We start from the raw sequence: 21,553 nt of genomic DNA on the forward strand, positions 1-21,553 counted from the left end.
GCGTGTATTACAATGCTTTCACAACTCGCGTGTCGAATTCAATGTAATATGGACTCTATATGCAGCAATATCAAATATTAGTAACTACTTAACTGTTACACACGGCAAATCACGTGGCAAATCACGGCATGCGGGATAGTTCCTAAACTAGCAATAGATTCATAGATATAACTGTAATAATTACATTGCTAATTGATGTACTTGAACTTTGAAAAGAAAAACTTTATTAAATCTCATTACATAGTCAATACGTTAACAAATCCATTTATATTCCAATTTATATAATTACAAATTTTGATACAGATGCTTTTATACGCGCTGTCATAAAGTTAGGCACGAATCGCGTCGTTTTAAATATTTAATTTGTTTGGGAATTGTTTATACACACAAATAACAACGATTATAATAAAACATCCACATATTTTTACATACTAAATGTTTCTTTGTAAGACCGCAATTGTAGTGCTTGTAGTATTTTATACTATATTAAAAGTCCCTTGTGACTCCATAGTTAATCTTAAAACCTGTGATGTTTTAACGTTATAAATAAGTGCTAAATTTTATATTTTAAGTAACTTTCCAATTTTATTCTAATATAGTTTCATTCTTAATATTAAATGAAAGGATATTCCAATTAGATGTATATGTGCAATGATTTACAATGTATAGAGCAAGCCCATTATGGATTGAACATATTTAGTAGACATCAACATACTATGTATCTAATAACATAGCTAATTCACTCAAAACTAAAAGGTAGGCACTATTACAATGGAAAACTACTATAGCAAAAAAACTGTCCTAAGTTCAAGTACCTAGATTTAATAATACAACATTGCGAAACATGCAATGATTACAAAATAGTATGCAAAATGTATTCTGTTATAGTATTTATATGTAAACATGTAACATTTCGTTGAATATGCTGAAAATTGAAATATATTCGCTTGCTGCCCATTCTCGCGTAGCACCACTGTAGCTGGTAACTACTTACTTATCTTGTAGCAAGCTCTGTAGAGTAGCACGAGGACTTGAATAGTTCTCCGGTTCGCCGCAAGATGGCGTTACTTGTCTCGAAACTGATGTTACCTATAAAATTAGAAGTAATATTTTGCACATAACTAGTTTACATAATTTAATAAAATGAATACGGTAATATAATATCTTTAATATAACGGCGATAATATGAAAATTATCGTTTAATAACAAGTTAGTAGGTGTCATATATTATAAAGATTTGTCGCATTTCATATTTTATTCTAGCGTCGTTCTGTGTACGAGATTGGCAATCATAGCGGCCATTTCCATTATTTCGCTCTTTCTATTTTATTGTCGACTCTTTTTGTTCGTTTCTTTTATTCTTTTTATTAAACAAATTTGGTGTAAATTTATCTACACAATGTCACAAATTGAGAAATCCTCAATTAAATCAGACATATATTATTTACTATAAAAATAATGTTTATACACTTGTGTGAATTTCATAAATTGAATTTTAATAATATTTAATCTAGAATATTGTTTAAATCAGAATTATGTTTCTAACTATCAATTAAACATACAAAAATAGTCATATATTTTTTAATTTTATAATACTAACAGGATGTTGTTATGGATATATTAATATTAAGATATAATAAGTCAATATGCTTTGGATTTATCTCCAATTGAATGATCACCGAAGGTTCTGGAACTCACGTAAAAGACTTCAACGCATAGCGCCCAATAGGACCTAGTAAGTAGTGCTAGTTACTAATTAGTACAAAAAGTATCTTATGAAATAATGTTTAATATGGTATAGGTACCTGTAAACAAATATTGAAATCCATAACTATGCATAATTCAGTATCTTATTGCTAGCTGTTACCAGCGACTATATTCGCGTGGAATGTATCTTTTTCTAAGTTACTCCTTATAATATCAGCCATTTGTGAGTGAAAGTCCCTTCAAAATCGGTCCAGCCGTCAAAGGTTAGCAAGACCAAACAGATAGACGAAAAAATCAAAGAAAGTATTAAAAGAAAAATTAAATACTTAATTACAAACACTCATTTTAATTTTAAATGTTTGTGACATATACATACATACATATATGTCACAACCATTTAAAATTAAAGTTTTTATCGCGATTATGTTCGCGTCTTTATTCAGCCGTGGAATAGTTGTGTATCTACACTTTTTTGTCTAATTATTTCAAATTCACTTTTATTTTGTCACCAAAGCCTGACTGAAATACAACGTCACTAATTTTTAGACTTAAACCCTTATATTATAAGGGTTACAATGAAACCAATGAAATAACTTCTCATTTACTTAATACTAATTAATGATTTACATCATTACAATCTTCATATTTTTAAAATCACTAGTATCCTGACGACTTAGGCGTAATGCCGGTTAGTCAGGGAGAGAAACACCTCAATGCCTACAATGTTCACAATTATCTATCTCTTATTTGTTGTTATAATCATATCAACACTTTCGCTCCAAAACTCCCGCTGCCTCCGTTCAATCGTCCGTCATCCACTTGTCAATGTCACATAGATTACTTTGACTCTGGCCTCTGACGTTCCGTTTCAGGTTACATGATTATTGACTTTACCATTTTTAATTAATGGTGCGTCACACGATAGTTAACAGTCGGCCATCCTGCAATAGTGTCTGGCCCAGACACATAGGTAACTGATGAGCGTAGTCATGCTTATCAAAGGATATAGTGTCTACAGGATCATATAACAAATACTTAACTAAATAAACTAAAGATACACATTACTTTCATAACATTGACTATCTTAGTATACTGTCAAAGGTTTACAATCTAAAATCAATACTAACAGAGCTAAGTTTCGGCATGCATTCAGAATGCACAAAATATAACATAACATATATTAATTTACATAATCCAAATCACCCAAAAACATGAACAACCTTTTAGAGTAACAAACAATTATTTGGCGGTGATTGACTTCTATGAGTCAGACTGTAACATATCACCATCACAATGTAAGTTTCCGATCTTATGAACATTGCATTTTTTTTTATACCTCCAAAATAGAACTTGACATTTCTCATCATGAATATTTTAACGGATAAATTTAACATATCACATTACAAAAGGTAAAACTTAATTACCTACATATATAGAGAAAAAAATATAAAGAGAAAGTATTATTCTCGTGACATAAAATTAGAACAAAATCGCTGCCTGCCTTCACCTAACCAATAGAAAATAACAGGTCAATATTATTCAAGTGGTTCTAATACCCTCAATACTACTACTACTATTTTACTTCGACGATACTCTTGATTTACCAGAGAATTATTTTAATATAACATAATTCATTGAATTTCAGTTATGATTTACTTAACAATACCATCAGCTCACTGGTCAAGTAATCTATTGCACCCTTTGAACCCTGTACATTTAGGGAACTATAAATGATTGTAGATACTGATCTCAATTTTCTTTACAACACCAGTTTAACATAAACCAAAACCCACTGTTCCAGATTAATGTGAAATAGAAATAATCTTTATTCAAACAAACTTAATATAAGCACTTTTGAGCAGTCAAGATTTTTGAATCTATCGCTTATTCGGAACGCAGATTCATCACAAGAAGAATAAACAAGAAACCTGTGTGTTGCTCTTTTAAATAAATATTGATTTACTTATATTTAATTAACAACAAGGATTAGGCGTGCGGCAATCAACATAAAAACCGCTACGCACTTAATCTCCGTTCAATCAGACAACATTGACAGCGCTATGAATTTCAAGTTAGATATTTTCTAAAAAAAACACTGATTTATAAATGATGACATTTATAAATTTTTCAATTTTATAATAAGCTTTTTTTTTTTTTTACAAAGAAAATATTTTATGACACATTTGATTTCTTTTTCTGGCAAATTGAGTACAGACTCTGGGAGTTTGTTGTAAAACCTTGCGCAATTTCCATAAAACGAATTACTAACTTTCGTCAAACGAACGTGAGTTTAGTAAGCCTACTATTCACTTTATATTTTATCGATGGTATTCGTAGCCACTTCGGCCATCCAACGTTATCGAAGGGCCTCATTCGATATTATCATAACAGTTAACATCGGGTAATATAATAAAATTAAAATCATATAAAATTTAGTTTGAGATACTTTACATACTTAAAATATGAAAGTTGCCACTGACAACTACACATTACATTTCAACATCATGAATTCAGTCTTTGTTATATTTTTCCGCCTTAAGTTGTATCACTTAATTTTTCACACCAGGTACTAGTCAGCATCTCTGCAAACACGGCTGCCTAGCTAATTAGTGAAATACCTGTTAAAACAAAACTTTAAAAAAATGCCACCGCTTGCCCACTATGACTACGGTCTCAACAGATCTGGATTTTATTAGACTCAGCCACCGCTTGCCCGCACAAGGAGCTACGGCCTCAAACTGGTCAAATTCTCATTAGACTCAGCCACCGCTTGCCCACACAAGGAGCTACGGCCTCAAACTGGTCAGATTCTCATTAGACTCAGCCACTGCTTGCCGCCACAAGGAACTACGGCCTCCAACTGAAACACATCAAATATTTAACAACTGGTCATTTTCTCAATGAGGCATTCACCGCTTGCGCACGCAAGGAGTTACGGCCTCCAACTAGTCATATTCTTTATGGTACTATGCTATTTTTACTTCAGCCTCAAGTGCTCTACATTGCAACTCAACTATGGGTTATATGCACTCCCATCAAAATTTACTATTACTTTTTATTCTATTACATATCTTTAAGAACTGGATTTCCTGGTTCCATTTTACTATTTCTCCAACGCTTTAAAGGACTTTATAACATTTAATCATAAGTTAATTCAATTTAATTATGTACCAAATTCGAATTATATATCTGGTTGATATATATCTAGTATCTACCAATTTCTGAACGAACATGCAATATATTACTACCACATACCCTACTCCTATTATTATCTACCAAATCTTGAGTAGCATCAACAAAAAGCGAGTCGTTCGTTGTACGTCGCATTGAGCACACGCGGATCCCCATTTTCTCCGTGAACTAACGTATACGGAACCATCAGCCGCGATCTCAGCGCAATCATCTCATCAGTATATCATCAAATCTAAATCACCATCATTTACCTTAAAATCCATAAATCGTATTCATAGTCATATGATTATTATATTAATCTCATAATTTCATCAAAGTATTGCAAATCATTTTTCATTGTCATATCACCCGCCCGTTCTATTAGCCATTTTGCTCATAATTCAGCTTGTCATCGATTGTAACTCATCATTGTATCACTAGCATTCCTTAATCTTTCAGATCTATTCGTTCATGTACAACTCTTCACCGCGTATATTTACCGACTATTTTCCATAGAGGTGTATCAAATTTTACCTTGTGATCGTCCTTACTACAATCTTGCAGTGTAACTATCTTGTACCCCTCGAGCGCTTTATTCATAATATTTCTAAAGTGTCTGTATACGGTGTCTGGGTTCTATAAATTAGCACCTCTTCTAATTTCCCATTAATTACAACAGACACATAAAATCAATTCTGAAAGGATTAATTTCAATTTAAACTATTTAGTTAGTACAATAGTCAATCCGATTTCTCCAAAGGGCGTTCAGCCACACATACAAGTGCATATAGGTGCTCAGACTAATCTATGGAATCAAATGCCCAGCCGTCGTCAAAAGTCGTCGTCAAAGACAACGCTTTAAATTTAATTCAATCTTATTTATCTGATGAATATCAACCAAATATTTGAAAACAACATCACCGTTATTATTATAAACTTCCAATATCTCTACACCTGTAATTTTGTACAATTCAACATTAAAACACCCTCACTTATTTAATACATCCGTTCTCGTATGCTATGCAAGTGACAACATCAATTCTTATATGTTGATGAGTTTGTTTATTAAAAGCCTTAGTTAACACTTTTATTTTACTTCAACTCAACAGTTATGTCAAAAGTGACAATGGTCTAAATACAACACATCCAATCTCATATTCTAGTCAATTAAGTCAACATGTATACCAACAATTCTTACATGCTCGTTAATTTAGCATTATACGCTTCGATTATACTCTTTTTTTTTTCAACCAATTAAAATCTTAATAGATACAATATCTCAAGATTTAACAAAGGTTAACTAGAAATTAGTAAAATTGGCAAAACCATCTACAACAGTAATTTATAACTGTAAACTGTAATCTATTGTTAACAATATTTAACTTTCTTATATCTTTATTTTATATTTATATCCTCTAGTAACTTTTCTTATATATTCCTGGGATTAAATTGACAGATATAGCCTTACTTCCACAACTTATATTGTCTCTCATTTTATTTGCATTGGATATAAAGGTCTCTTAAAACAGTTATAGGTTCAATAGGATCCTTTCAACTTAAATCTAGTATACCCATGTACACTTTTCAAAACTTTAATGCTCATACATTTAACAACAATCAATTGTCCTTTTGTTTTTGTTTTTCTTTTAACTACCTGTGCTTCTTAAATTTGTATTCACTATAATACCATTATAATTAAAGAACAATGGCTCAGCTCGCAAACGTTTTCTCAACAAATAATTCTCTATAACATGTAAAACTTACAACTTAGACCATGCAGTATTTATTTTTCATTCTACATATATGCTATTCATAAAGTAGTTTATTATCCATCAGTAAACCATATAAAAATCTCATAAATTACGCCAGTATCCATATTCATAAACCAGCTCGTCCATACTGACTATCCATGTCTCTCTCTATGGAAGTTTGCATCCAGTCTTCTCCTGCTGTTTCCTTTTTTTTTCTTATGTCATCTGCTTATCTTTTTTTCTGCTGTCCTACGTTTCTTTTGTCTGTTGTCTCTGCCATTTTCTTATATATATATATATGGCTTATAAATTTTTCATTTCATTATATGGCGTCCTACAATCCAATCAATCACAATACTATTTAAATGTTAAATAGGCATTACTATATGTATTTATACCTGTACATATGATACAATTTTCTTTTGAATCATTACTATTTATATATTTTTTTCTTCTATAAATTATACTGATACTGTACTTGTGAATCACTGTTCATCCCAACGGATACCAACATCTCACTTTCAATCTAAGTTACATTTGCAGTGATTAACTTGTGTTCACAAGATATTGAGGATTTTTCCTATTCCTTTTTTTTTTTTTTACTTATATATTCCTGTCATAGCTATACCGAAATCACCATGCACTGTCCTCTACAGTACAGTAGATTCACAGAAGATAATTGGAAGCTTGCCACAGTATAGAAGTGCTATCTTCATAAAACCGACTAACTTCAGTCTCATCCTCTTTGGTAACAAAGTTATATTAAATAAAACAAACCACATGCTTATAAAGGCATAGCATAAAACACCAACAATCAGGAATTCTCATAAATATATAACGGTTGTATAGAATGGGAACGAATTTCCATGCATGGAAAGTTATGCAACCTATTAATAACCACATTACCAAGGTCATCAGCAAAGTTTTCTAGAATATCCATATCTCTTTACTTTCCTAACAATCTTGTCTGTCTGTGTCTCATAATTTTCTTCTATAATAATTTTAAAGCTTATGTATTTTGAATATCTTAACATTGCCTCCCACAGAGACTATTTAATAATAACTAATTAATATACAGAAACTTCATTAGTCAAATCATAAAATATTTTATAATCCTGTAGTATACAAATACATAAAAGGTAAGTTACATAAACCATTTAAAAATAGTATCCAATTTTCCTTTCTCCTCTATTTCACCATATCACAGTTTACATGTATTCTCTTAATTCTCTCCCATCTGTCCATACCTATATACAACAAAAGAGTGCTATGCACTCATTTATTTCCATCTTCCTGCCATAATATCTGAATTATAAAGTTTATTATCCAAATTTCACAATTCTAGACCACACTGTTTGACACAATCCATGTGCTAACTTCAAGATGAGTTCATTATTAACTCATGAATGCTTTAAATCAGTTATTATCATCTTCTGATATACATTTATTTATATTAATATTCAATAATATATTCTATATATTCTATTTTTTTTTTTTTTTATCTGTACTTCACAAATATATAATACAATTTGAATTTAAACAATTATGATTTCCTTCTTGGTTGACATTTCAATTCCAATACAGATTTAACAATGTATCTGTCCACTTTATAGTTTCTTAGTACTGTCATTCTACAAATGACACTAAATAATAAAACTCAATGGATAACTTAAGCTCAGATCCTTGCAGCAAATCTTCAGTTCATTAGCTTATGCACTACACAAGATTGGACAATATAGCAATACATTGCAATATATTACAATAGTCTATTTTCATTATTGTGATAACAATTGTCGTATGTTGTACATATTCATATTATAAAATCATGACATTTTGTGCAATTTACTGTATGGAGAGTTATAACTCATCAAAAGGCAAATACTCTCACTGTTGCGACTCAATATATATATCCAAACATTCTGTATGTACACAAATATTAACTTATTTCCAAAAACTTTTATTCATATTCATAACACTAATAGTAAATTTAAAGACAAGCTTGTTGCTCAAGTATTGTTTAGAAAATTCAACAGGTTTCTTGTACAATCAATAATACAATCAAGAGCCAACAACATTCATTTCTGGAGTTACCAAAAGCTTTTCTTTAGGTTAAAAGACAACTTCATAAATTATAAAACTGAACCATGTAAGAATAGTCTTACCTGTAATCTATCACTTTCTAACATGTCACATATTAATGTGGTGCTTATAAATTCCAACACTCACTTACTAAACATTGTCTCAAATGACCAATGTACATAGCTACAGGTACCTGCACAGGACCTTTAAGTACCTTTATTGATCAACAATGGCTGCTAAGGGCCATTCTAATGAATTTCAAGAGAAGCATCGAAGAAGTGAACCAATTGCTCAAACATATAATACATTCAATCTGAGCATACATATAATATATAATTCCAGCATAATATGACACCTTTGAGGAATTGGATATCATTTCTAGGTGCTTTTTCAACACATTAATAATCAATATCATATGATTATGATAACCTTGAGGATCCTAATAGATCTCAATTGGATTTTATACTAAATAATGATTAAATAAGGAACTATTAATAATAATAGTTTACAGTTATTCGGTTTTTTAACATTGGAGTTTACTACCAATTGTTAGCCATTGCTATATATATATAAAATTCAAAACACAGCAAGAAATAAATATAATAATTGTACTATCAGAGTTAAGTACTATTTTCACTGAGAGCTTCACAGCTAATCAAGAGATAGCATCTAAAATGTCTTTAATATCTAATATTATGAAATATAACATGTTATGTTGCTGGTATCAGTTTATGTCAACAATATACTGTGTCTATCTATATTAATATGCTTTATTAATTCATTAATAAACACATATCAAAGTATCAACCAATATAATATATATACATATGACAGTGTCTCAATTTGGGAATATAACCACCATCAAGACATATACCTGGACTATGCCTGTGATTGTCATTTATCTGAAATGGGATCATCAAACATATATGTGTACCTATGTAAAGAAATATAACAATTCTTCAATTCAATTCACAGAACAAACACACAAAACTGAACAGTAAGTTTGACTAATTTACTGTGAATTAGCAACAAACTCAGCAATACCATTACACTGTTTATATGTATAACATGGTATGTGTTCTCATGTTCAACCTGTATGTCAACATAGTTAATGTAACTGTTTCTAATCTGTTGATATCCTATCATACTTATCATAGGCATTAATAACATAACAATAGTTACTCTGTATTTTAAACTAATTAGATAGCCATGTTGCTCTATACTTAATGTATTCATAATACTTCTTTCTTAGGTATATTGTATACCTCAATATCGTGCTACATGTCATGTCATTACTCTCGCAAGTTATCGTACATACTAAATCTATTTAATATGTAGAAAGCAATTCATCCAAAAGTTCAATAAAACAAGTGAGAAACTGCGTTTAATGGTATGCGTGTTATTAACGTAAATTCACTTACCACAACTTCTAGTCAGAATTACCTTACAGTCGAATTTGTAGGCGGGATTGGTACCGCTTCTGAACTTTTAAAATCACTAGTATCCTGACGACTTAGGCGTAATGCCGGTTAGTCAGGGAGAGAAACACCTCAATGCCTACAATGTTCACAATTATCTATCTCTTATTTGTTGTTATAATCATATCAACACTTTCGCTCCAAAACTCCCGCTGCCTCCGTTCAATCGTCCGTCATCCACTTGTCAATGTCACATAGATTACTTTGACTCTGGCCTCTGACGTTCCGTTTCAGGTTACATGATTATTGACTTTACCATTTTTAATTAATGGTGCGTCACACGATAGTTAACAATATATATAGGTGTAGATATAGGTATATATGTACACGTTATTACATTACACGTGCGTCTGTAATTCTTAGTAGATGGTAGTATTTTATACGTATGCGGATATTAAATATTGCTTATATCAGCTTTTATATAAACAGTTAACACACGCACGCTTTAACGTAATCTCGGACAGTGACGGTTTTCTTCAGCTGCCTCCCGCGTACACTTAGGTTGTGGAATAAACTACTTACTAAGATTCTCTAGAGATTACAGCATTCAATAAGGGTATATAAGGGTTTCTAAATATCGGTAACAAGCACCAGATACCCACGGTGTTCAGCCAGTAGATTAAGGTAACCATTTACCATCACATGGGCAGTATGCTTGTTGCACCTTCGTGGTAAAAAGAAAAATATCCTAGATGTTGCCGATTATATGTATGTGTATCTTGATCTTAGGATTAGTAATGTCTGGGCTCTTATTGCGCTGGTTTCAAATGGTTGTGTTGGTATAATAAATAATTTTGTACTAGCTGAAGTTAAATCAAACCTTTTTATGCGGCTTTTGCACTACTTCCACCATTTATTGTGGAAGAAAATGCGCCATGTATGGACCGATATAACGAAGATTTTATTGAACTGTATAAAATAATTAAGGTTGCTTGTGTTGTTCAAAATGATGGTAGATAGACAGCGTCGGTGATCTAGTGGTTTAGCACACTGCTTTGCTATCCAATGGTCGTGGGTTTGATTCCTCGCACGGTACAAACATTTGTATTCATGAGTAATGATTGTTTGTATCGGTCTGGGTGTTTCCTATGTATAATATGTATTTGTTTAAAAAAAATGCATCCATGTATTTATATCAGTTGTCTAGTATTCATAACACAAGCTTTGCCAGGGTAACCAGCTTAGGGTTATTATTATTATAGAACCTTTATTGCCAGCATTAACATATTACAAAGTATACACAAAAATAATAAAATAAAACATACAATTTTGGTAACAAGGCCTGCTTTAGACTCTGCTGCACAACCACAATGAGGTGCACCTATAAGGCACTGGTTTTCAGGCGGTCCTTATTCCGATTGTGATTGCGTTATGACGCACTTGCACTGTGTCTCTCTTTTGTCTGTATAATAATTAATTAAAGTCCAAAATCCTACGTTAATAAATAATTTTGAGTTTAATGAACCTAATAATAATTATATAACGTATATATTTGTATAATACTCTTAGCCAATATGTAGTAGTAGCTTCAATTGTAATGACAATATTGGCACTCTCGCTGGTTTGTAATTTTTATCATTATTTTCCATACGATGTATTTTTATGTAGCTCGTGCGAGAGTAATTCAATTATAGCTACATGTAAGGATATTCTGATACACGTAAATTCGGGTCGGTACTCGATACTTTTGTTTCTTTTAATCTACACATATAAATAAAATTGGAGTGTCTATTTCTAATATTGAAATAACTATTTTTTACTACAAGCATATGAATATAAATACGTTACTATGTAACATAGACCAAAATAACATTTTCTACAATTTTTGTCTGTCTTTATGTTTGCTTCGGCTAATCTCTAAAATGGCTAGACCGATTTTGACGGCACTTTTTTTGGCAGGTAGCTGATGTAATAAGGAGTAACTTAGGCTACTTTTATTTTAGAAAAATAAAGTTAAATTACACGCGGACGAAGTCGCGGGAACAGCTAGTTTGATATATAATGGATCTTGCGATACTTGCTCGGTTCTTAGTATTGAATAGAAACAAATGGTTAGATAAACTTTTTTACTCTAGGGATGTACCTCATGTCTTAAAAACGACATTCGAAAAGCAAAATGTCGGGACAACAGATACATTTTATATTATTTTATAGGACTGATCTATAGGGGTGTTCACGTGAGTATTATCAAAAAGAAAATCACCTAATATATACGGCTTTATATATATTATATATATAGAAAAGAATAGATCAACCAACTGATTTATAAAATAATTGCGTCAACTAATTTGTTAAAAACGCGCACACATTTATAATAATTAAACAGTAGTTTAATAATTATATTTTTGTGTAATAAATAGGTATAGTTGCTATTAGACCACTAGTTGACCCTCTCAACTTCGTCTGCATCACGCTTACTTGACATTTATCATTATATTTCACCCAATTTGAATAATATCTTTTTAAATTATACCCTGTGTGTTATTCTGATCTAGAAGCTGTATTACTGTAAAGTTTCATCAAAATCCGTTAAGTAGATTTTGCTTGAAAGTAACAAACATCATCATCCTTCCTCAAAAACTTTCGCATTTTAGTTGTTTTTATAAAATCTTTAATTCTATCAAAACTTATATTTTCGAGATTTAGAAAAATAAACATTACCAAATATTTCTTATTGCGTTTTTAATTGGACACTATTTCAAATTTTACTGTTATTACTTGTACAAGATATAAAAACAAATCACGAGTGTTACAAACGCTTGCATGCGTTTGTAACACGTCCCAAATATCGAATAAAACATAGTAAGATCCGGTTATTATTAAAAAAAGAATCTTACTGATTTCAAGGAAGTGAAATAACCTTAGTGTAGTATTGATTTCATAAACATTGCCACATTTGAAAGGCTTCCTACGTTTCAGGGCCTTCTTTTTAAAGTAAACCTTGTGTAATACGCAAGCAACTGTTCATATAATTAGTATTTACGTTGAACTGTATCCTGCAATGTAGAGAAATATTTTAAACATACAAAAATAAATAAAGTATTTTTAGACACATAAAACTTTAAAAGACTCAAATACAGAATCCGAATAAGGACTAAATTGATAGAGGCTCTCCAATTTAGATTAAAACAGAAATGGAGTTGGGCAGGGCAACTTACAAAGATAGCGGAGGAACTCTTCTATTAACGTATAATAGCAAGACTCAAGACATAAAACAGAAGTGTATGGTAAAGATAGTAAAATATGGGGTGATGACATACTGTATGTTATGGAAAAATAATTATAGACTATACCATAGAAGGTTTGATGAGGATCGAGATTGCTTTTACCCTGGAACCCTGGAACATCAGAGCAAGAAAATATAAATAAATAAAGTAGGAATAAATTAATTATAGTATCTTGCAGAACTGCCCGCGTGAGTGATAAAATAGTTCTTTGTGTTAATCTAAGATATCTATCAGCGAACGAACGACGAACCCGTTCAGTAGTTATTGTGCATTTGGAATATTAATGAAATAAAAAGTAATTGAAACTATTTATTGTTGGTATTTTACAATGGATGAAGATGGAAATGGAATGGCTTTCCGGTCTGCGCTAATGAAGCACCCATGGCACATGATATTATGACAATGAAGTCAGTTATGACGATTTCACCAGAAATTAAACAGCCATGGGTCTTACTAGGTATAATATAATAATATTTTTATATAGATACATGAAAAAAGAATAGACGAGTGTATTTTTTAATTAAATAACTTTGATATTTAATTCGTCACCCTTGGCAACTACTATTGATTACATCACCCGTATGTATATATATAATAACAATGAGAGTTATATACTGATATCCTTCTTGAAATTTAAATATATGCTTTCGGTACATCATAGAAATATATTTCTGTTACAATATTTACATATATGGTTTCTTAATACAAAACATTATTTCTTAAATTTTAATCATGCAATACATCACATGTCGTTAGATTTCATGGATTATTTCTACGATTATTACAACTAAATGGCTTGATGTGTTACAAAAAATAAACTAAGCATTTATAATGCATTAGTTCATACCGCCTCAATAGATGGCGCTGCTACAAATGTATTCGGCGCTAACGTTTCGTTCCAGTGAAACATAATAAGACGCACCATTTCTCGACCTGTATCCCCTAGTCGCCTATAGACATGAACTATTTTTTAAGTCGGTTATCTTACCGAAAGGTAAGATTACCGTTGCAAATAAATAATTTCAATATTCAATTAATGTATTAGATATAGTGTGGTAGTGCGAAGTACTTACGAATAAAATTTAACTTTAATTCATAAGATCTCCGCACCTGACACTCTTTAATTGTACGAAAGTTGAACTTAAACTTAACATTTGGTTATTCTATTTTACGCATAAACAGATGTAAATGTCGAATGAAAACATCGTGGTCTGCTGACCTGACCTGTGTGTTATCATGTCATTTTGCGTAATGAATGATCTTTTTTTTGCGTTATTGGTATACAACGATATACTACTTCAGTGATATGTAATATTTAAAAATTGAAACTGACAAAGAAACGTAATAAAATGTAACATTAAAAAATGTATTAGTTGGATTTCAAGCCAGTTGTCAAGGGAAATAAGCTAAATTAGAAGCTTTTAAATTAGACGTTACATGTGATTTTGTGAGCTTATATACAACATAGACTATACTAGTCTACATGACACAGTCTATTTTTACTACCGGACTGAAGTAATCACTAAAATATTGATTAGTATTTATTCAGTGGTGACGGACAAACTAATCGTACTTAAAAGTAAAACATTGATTGTTATTAAATTTTCGTTCGTTACTTCTAGACTAACTCCATTAATTTAATTGATCATTTTTTGTGTTCATGCACTTTATTAAAATCCATTGTAGTGAAAAGATAAAAAATAAACACATTTAAATAAAATTAAATCAAAATCTAGTTTTAGAAGAGAACGGGCATGTATTCTTGAGACGAGTTATGATATTACATGAACCAAGAATTCGGTCTGATCTATTCAATTTTTTATTGCTATTCCATTACTGCTATCGTAGCAGTAATGGAATAGCAATAAAAAATTATAACTTGGATGTAACGTTGAAAGGTCCTATCTGAATAAATATTTTTTAACTTTTGCTTTACTTTAGTTACTATTGGGGAAGGATACATTAACTAACATTGCTAAATGCAAATGGGAATAATGGGATGTCACCCCCATTAATCCTTTATTATAGGGGTTAGGGTTGTGAGATCAAGTGTATATTTTAGATCAAAATCAATAAAGAGTGCAGTTTTAACCTGCTTAACCTAGATCCTTTACTCCTAATTGATTTCATCCCTAGATTCGAAGAATGTTTATTAGAATGATACTGTTTCTACAAGAATGGAGATCAGGCAGGAGTTAAGGTTTCAGCCGCTCCATTTCCCTTACGCGGGTTGTGAGTGTATTCTGCATGCGTATTTCGTCAGGTAAAGTTGAAAAAAAAAAAACAGCTATGGGCAACATTAGAATATTTAGAAAACAAAAAACAATCCATCAGAGTTGCTTTGTTTACACTTTCCATCAAAAACTTTAGATGTGCTTTATGGGTAAATTTGCTTTTTAAGTTTATATGATTTAATCCTGCAGTGTTTCTGAACTGTCATGTATCAAAACAAAATATAATTCAAGCATTAATGTTATTTGTATATATCTATCATTTATTAACATTACCTGTTACGCGTAATTTTGTCAGTTTTTTTGAGATAAATGTCCGTGCCCGCCATACAAACATATTTTCATGTTAAATTTATTCACAGCTCTACACAATTAAGCTTTCATAACATTAGTGTGTCTGTAAAGTTCATTTGACATTGTCTATCTAATTATAACCAGGACTAAGGACTAGATTATTTTTAGATACAATAGTTTTAACCCGCTCGCCTCATTTTAATGATGTTTATATCTACGAACGAGTTTGTATTTCTAAATTATTTACCTGTAATATTAAATTTTGTATAAAAATTCATTGCTAACTACTTTGTCATAATTATTTAGTAATTATATCAACGCATAATTACGTATTTTTAGTTTTATATTAACATCAGTTTCGAAAAATAGATACACGTTTTGTTTATATAGAAGAAAAAGTTTCCTTAATTTAAAATGTTCCAGTATTTGGTGTGAAGATAGTAATAGATAGACATAGATAAATTGTTAATTTATCTATCTCTATGTATTCGTTTTTGTGGTTCTTTTAATATAATTACAATATTGATAATTCAAAATTCGAAATAGGTATGTTGTTTTTCCGAGAACCGTCTGTATGGATACCTCTATCTCATCAGATTCTACCATCAAGCAACTTATTTTATACAGCTTGTGTTTCACTAAAAGCTCAGTCTTTTAATAATATAGTCGTAAGTTGCCACTTAACTTCAGATAAGCAGCTATAGTGCATGTTTACCATTCCAATTAACTTAAGAAAGTTGTCAGTTATGACTTATGGACCCGCCGTGTGTGAAGAAGTTTCATGTGGCTTGGCTTCGTTAATTTACGAGTAGAGTAGCGTTCTTCATAGCATGCTTACTGAACCACTTAGAGTTTCGTAATACAACAAGCGCTATGTAATATATAAATATTAAATGTATATTCAATAAATAAACGAGAAAGTTGTCAATGCACAACATATAACACGATAATGATACAGTGGATGATAAACGGAACACATGGTCGGACGTTGTGTGTCATCGACACTAAAGCCATTCATGAAGTCGTGATGTCACATCCGGCGGTGCGGCGACGCATTGTACCATGCGTGTGCATACGCGCCATTTTGTCGTATGTACATAAGGACATCATAAATAATTTAGTTTTGTACTCTTAATAAAATAATTATTTTATTATTCTTTTATTAGATACATTCATTGCTAACTCAATGAATAGCACAATTAGGTATTGTATTAAATCATATGAATATTTAACAAGATATTTTAATGTTTACAGTGTACTTATTAAATTCATATAAACTATGAATTTAATATGTATACTTCAATAGGGCTTCAATCATAAATACTGTCCTTAAAGAAGTTTTTACTTTAGTTTATATGGGGAGTCGAACGAAAATCGTATTTCTTGAGTTTAGACAGCTTAAGCAACTTTTCTTCATTTTACTTTCGCAACTTGTGCCTTGTGTGTGCATTATATATTTTCACTATACATTTAATTATAACTTTCTTTAACTTGACTGATGATAAGCGTTTTACTGACAAGGCCTGCTAGGTCATCTAGATAGCCTAGGTAATAAATAAAAGTTTGAAGTTGTTTTTAACTCTAGATCTACTTACAGTTATCTAAATTGCCTGTATAAATAACCAATAATAAATAATAATTTCCCTTATTACTTACGACTGGGATGAAATATGGAGACAGAAGTATAATACACTCGAATACAATAGAAGATACACTCACTTCACTGTATTTTTTGTAATAAAATTAATTGTGCCCGCCTGCACTTATGGTATGCTGGCTGGACACTAGTGAGGATGATATCAGGTTAGTTAGCCCATCGTGGCATAGCAATTTATCTCGACGGTTTCTAGAGGGAAACACTTGGAAATCAACCTAATATAGTACATGCCCAGGGTCCATGCGCCAACACTTACCTTCACCTCTCGAATTTCCCAGCCAAATCTGACATGAGCTTCCTAGTGCAGCTTTAAATATACGTTCTAGTATAGAAGTTACTGCAGCTCTAGACCGGCCAAGATCTTTTAGTAGATTGTAGAGAGATTCCGTTGGTACCTCTCATTCTCACTTCAGCCGCATATAACCGCCCGCGTTAAATATAACCTATGTATTATTCTGATGTATAAGCTATACTACTGTGGTTTCATTAAAATTTCTCCGTTCAGTAGTTTTTGCATGAAACATCGATACTTACAAAGTTTCGCGTTTATAATATTACTAGCTACTCGGTTATATATATAATACATGTACACTTGTGCTAAGCCGGGGGCTTCGCACAGGTGTACATTTATTATATATATAAACCTTCCTCTAGAATCACTCTATTTATTAAAAGAAACCGCTTCAAAATCCATTGCCAAGTTTTAAAGATTTAAGCATATATAGGGACAGACAGCGATAGAGACTTTGTTTTATACTATGTATTGATAAAGATATTTACAGTACATGCTTAGGCAACATTAACAGCTCGGAATAGGAAACCTAGGAACATAAGCGAATCTTATCGTTAGTGAAATCTCTTTCTTCCTTTAATTATAGCAAAAAACAGCCTCAGATGCGTAGGTACACTATAAATACATAAATAAAAATAATTGCTACTTATTGTTAAATTACATATACAAGACATTAGGATAGGATAAGATTTATTTAGGGCTAACAAACAGTAATACCATATTATAACTATATATACAATATGTGATGACATGAAAGAGTAATGTTGTACCAACGTCGTTAAGCACAGTTTACTAAAGACAATAATTATATAATCATGCAAAATTGTTTACAGTAGTGGTGAAGTTTATACAAAGTTACAAATATAGACTCAAAATGCAACTTATTTATTAATATAAAGAAAGCGTAATATGTATAAAATGTAATAAAATAAAATAATAGAAAAAAGGAATTACTAAGAATAAAAATGAATTAATATATTTATATTAAGATAAGTTTTAAATAATGATGGTCTAGTGGTAAATACATCTATATTAGAAAACTTATAATTATATGCTTTAACAATTCTATTAATTGGTGAACGAGTACCAGAGTTTGTACGACATCTGTTAATAGCGAACAATTCCTGTTTTCTTGACGTTCTCATTTGTGCTCGCGATGGAACTCGGTAACTTATCTGGTTTGTCAAAAAAGTGCAATCGTATTTATTTTGGACTATATCATATGATCTATTTATACATTTATTGTAAACCTTACAGATACCGAAATAATGTTGAATAAATATTTTTTATTATAATTATATTATGCTCGTAAATTGCGTTAGTTATTCGAAATTGTGTTATAGTGGTAGAGTTAAGTTTCTTCATCGTAAAGTTTAATGCAAGCGATAAAGTTCGTAGGAACCAAGTTTATGGAATCAATTTCAACACTTGATCTAGTTTTAGTTTACAGTCAATAGTTTTCACGCAATAATAAATGTTTATTTCTAAAATTGTATATGTTGAATTAGACAATTAATTCACAGACTTATTTGTATAGTCATAAGCTATGATGGATCATTTTATATGATCAATGTCGACACTGGCTTACACTTCTATGTACTATTGACGCGCAGTGGTCGAAATTTGACCATATTTGGCTATTTGACAGTTGTAGAAATAAATTATGAAAACTATTTTTTATGGTAGCTTCTGAGTAAACAGTCATACAATACGTTTTTTGCATTAAAAACATTATTAATATTTTATTTTGTAAAATAAATCTGAGTTTTTTTTATCTGTGGTTGACATGGAGCTGCCATGATTAATCATCTTATGACGTCATAATTCAATAAACAAAACGTTGTTAAGTAATCTCATGTCATTTGTTCTATAGTTTGTTGAGAAAAATCGCTCAAATATTTCAAGTTGTGTTGTCTAAAGTTTCACGAAATATATATTAAAACGGATAATGCAAATCTGGCCATAATAGATTGCAAAATAGATGCAAATTTGCCTGTAATCCTGATTTTTGTTCTGCCGAGTTTATTATTTAATATTTATTTTACCAATAGACCCAATATTGGATGTAATTTTCCATATCATTAGGTATATATTTCCATGTTATAAAGAGAAACAAAGTGTTATTAGGTAGAAATTAGGTTTGTTTATTAAGTTAGGTTAGGTTTTATTTATGTTTGGAAAATCAAACATATTGATTTCTTCTAAATACTTACATCAAAGTGATCCTCACATAAGAATTCGACGTTTTGGGTAATTGTAGGAGGTTTTAAATAAGTCTACAAAAAATATAAAATATATTTCAGAAAATTGTTAAGTAGCCAAATAATTTCAATTATAAGTTTCAGCATTATTAAGGTAAATACACGGACAATAGATGTCAAAACTTGCTTCACGCATTAATATGCAGATTACTTTGATAACAACACAGAAATAAACCTCGATTCTCTGATTTAACAATTAATAATATTAACATTTTGTTATCAGTACTGTAATATAATGGTAGTGTTTCGTTTATTGATTTAAAGTATTTATTTTCCAAAATTAAAAAAAAATCTATATAATCTACGAGTGCGAAATTTCATACTTATGAATCTACATATGTCATAAATCACAACTAATTAAGACAGCAGCTAAATCACATTTTCAGAAAGTTCCGTTCGAAATTAACTACAAACAATATTTTTAAGGTTCAAAATAGTATGCCATTTAATCAAATGATTATACAATATTAACAAATATTGACTTACTTTTTACTGCATGTAGGTAAAGGACTAATGGAAAATATTTACATTATTGTTTTGTGAGGAACTATACATAGACAAAGGAAAGACGAATGTACGTGTACAACACGGTGTATTTTTCAGAATCTTTGTTGTCGTGAATGGATACTTCAGTCTCACCTATTTCAGCAGCCAAACAACTTGCTTTTTAAGCTGTATTTTGGGTGGCACCGCATGAATGGCGTCTTTAGACGTGATGTCCATAGTGCTGTTTATGGCTGTTCATAACAGCCACCAGAGTTTGTTCTGGGTACTAGATAACTGATATAAATACATAAATACTTTTTTTGTACATACATATATATAGAAAACACCCAGACCGATACAAACAATCATATTAGAATACATGAAATCAGGATTACTATTGTTACCGTGCGAGGAATCGAATCCGCGACCATTGAAAATAAGGCGGTGTGCTGAACTGCTACTATACTAATACTATATGTTGTCTAGTACACATAACACTAGCTCAGCTAGTTGGCGCTGTGTGGATTGTCCTGGGATATTATTATTATTTATATCAGTAACTGTAAAAAGTAATGTATCTGAATAAAATATATATTATAATCGCTAAAGGCGCATTCAGGCTACATACACCCAAGTTTTTAATAAATGTTTCTCCATTAGTTGGTCATTTTGCTGTCATTTACAATCAATGTATGTAATGTAACGTAGCGTAGGTAATACTTTTGATGTATGCCACGTACTAACAGTTTTATTTTCACGTACGATGTTTCTTCGTGGTTTCTATATATGTGCGTCATTTCAACAGCCAACCCTCACAAATAATATAAATCCGCATGTGACACATACACGATTGTTCCCCATTAGTTGTTTCTTACTACCAAATAGTTCTGACTATATATTATACGTTTATTGACATATC

General features: G+C 31.0%; 1 protein-coding gene across 1 annotated transcript in view; it reads left to right on the plus strand.

Moving 5' to 3' along the window:
• Window positions 1–21,553, plus strand: part of LOC131841098 (breast cancer metastasis-suppressor 1-like protein) — a 114,159-nt gene that overhangs the window by 2,928 nt on the left and 89,678 nt on the right. The gene's annotated exons all lie outside the window — the stretch shown is intronic.

This window comes from Achroia grisella, unplaced genomic scaffold (genome assembly GCF_030625045.1).
Source record: "Achroia grisella isolate CSIRO2021 unplaced genomic scaffold, CSIRO_AGI_Agris_v1 utg1063, whole genome shotgun sequence".
Classification (NCBI taxonomy): Eukaryota; Metazoa; Arthropoda; class Insecta; order Lepidoptera; family Pyralidae; genus Achroia; species Achroia grisella.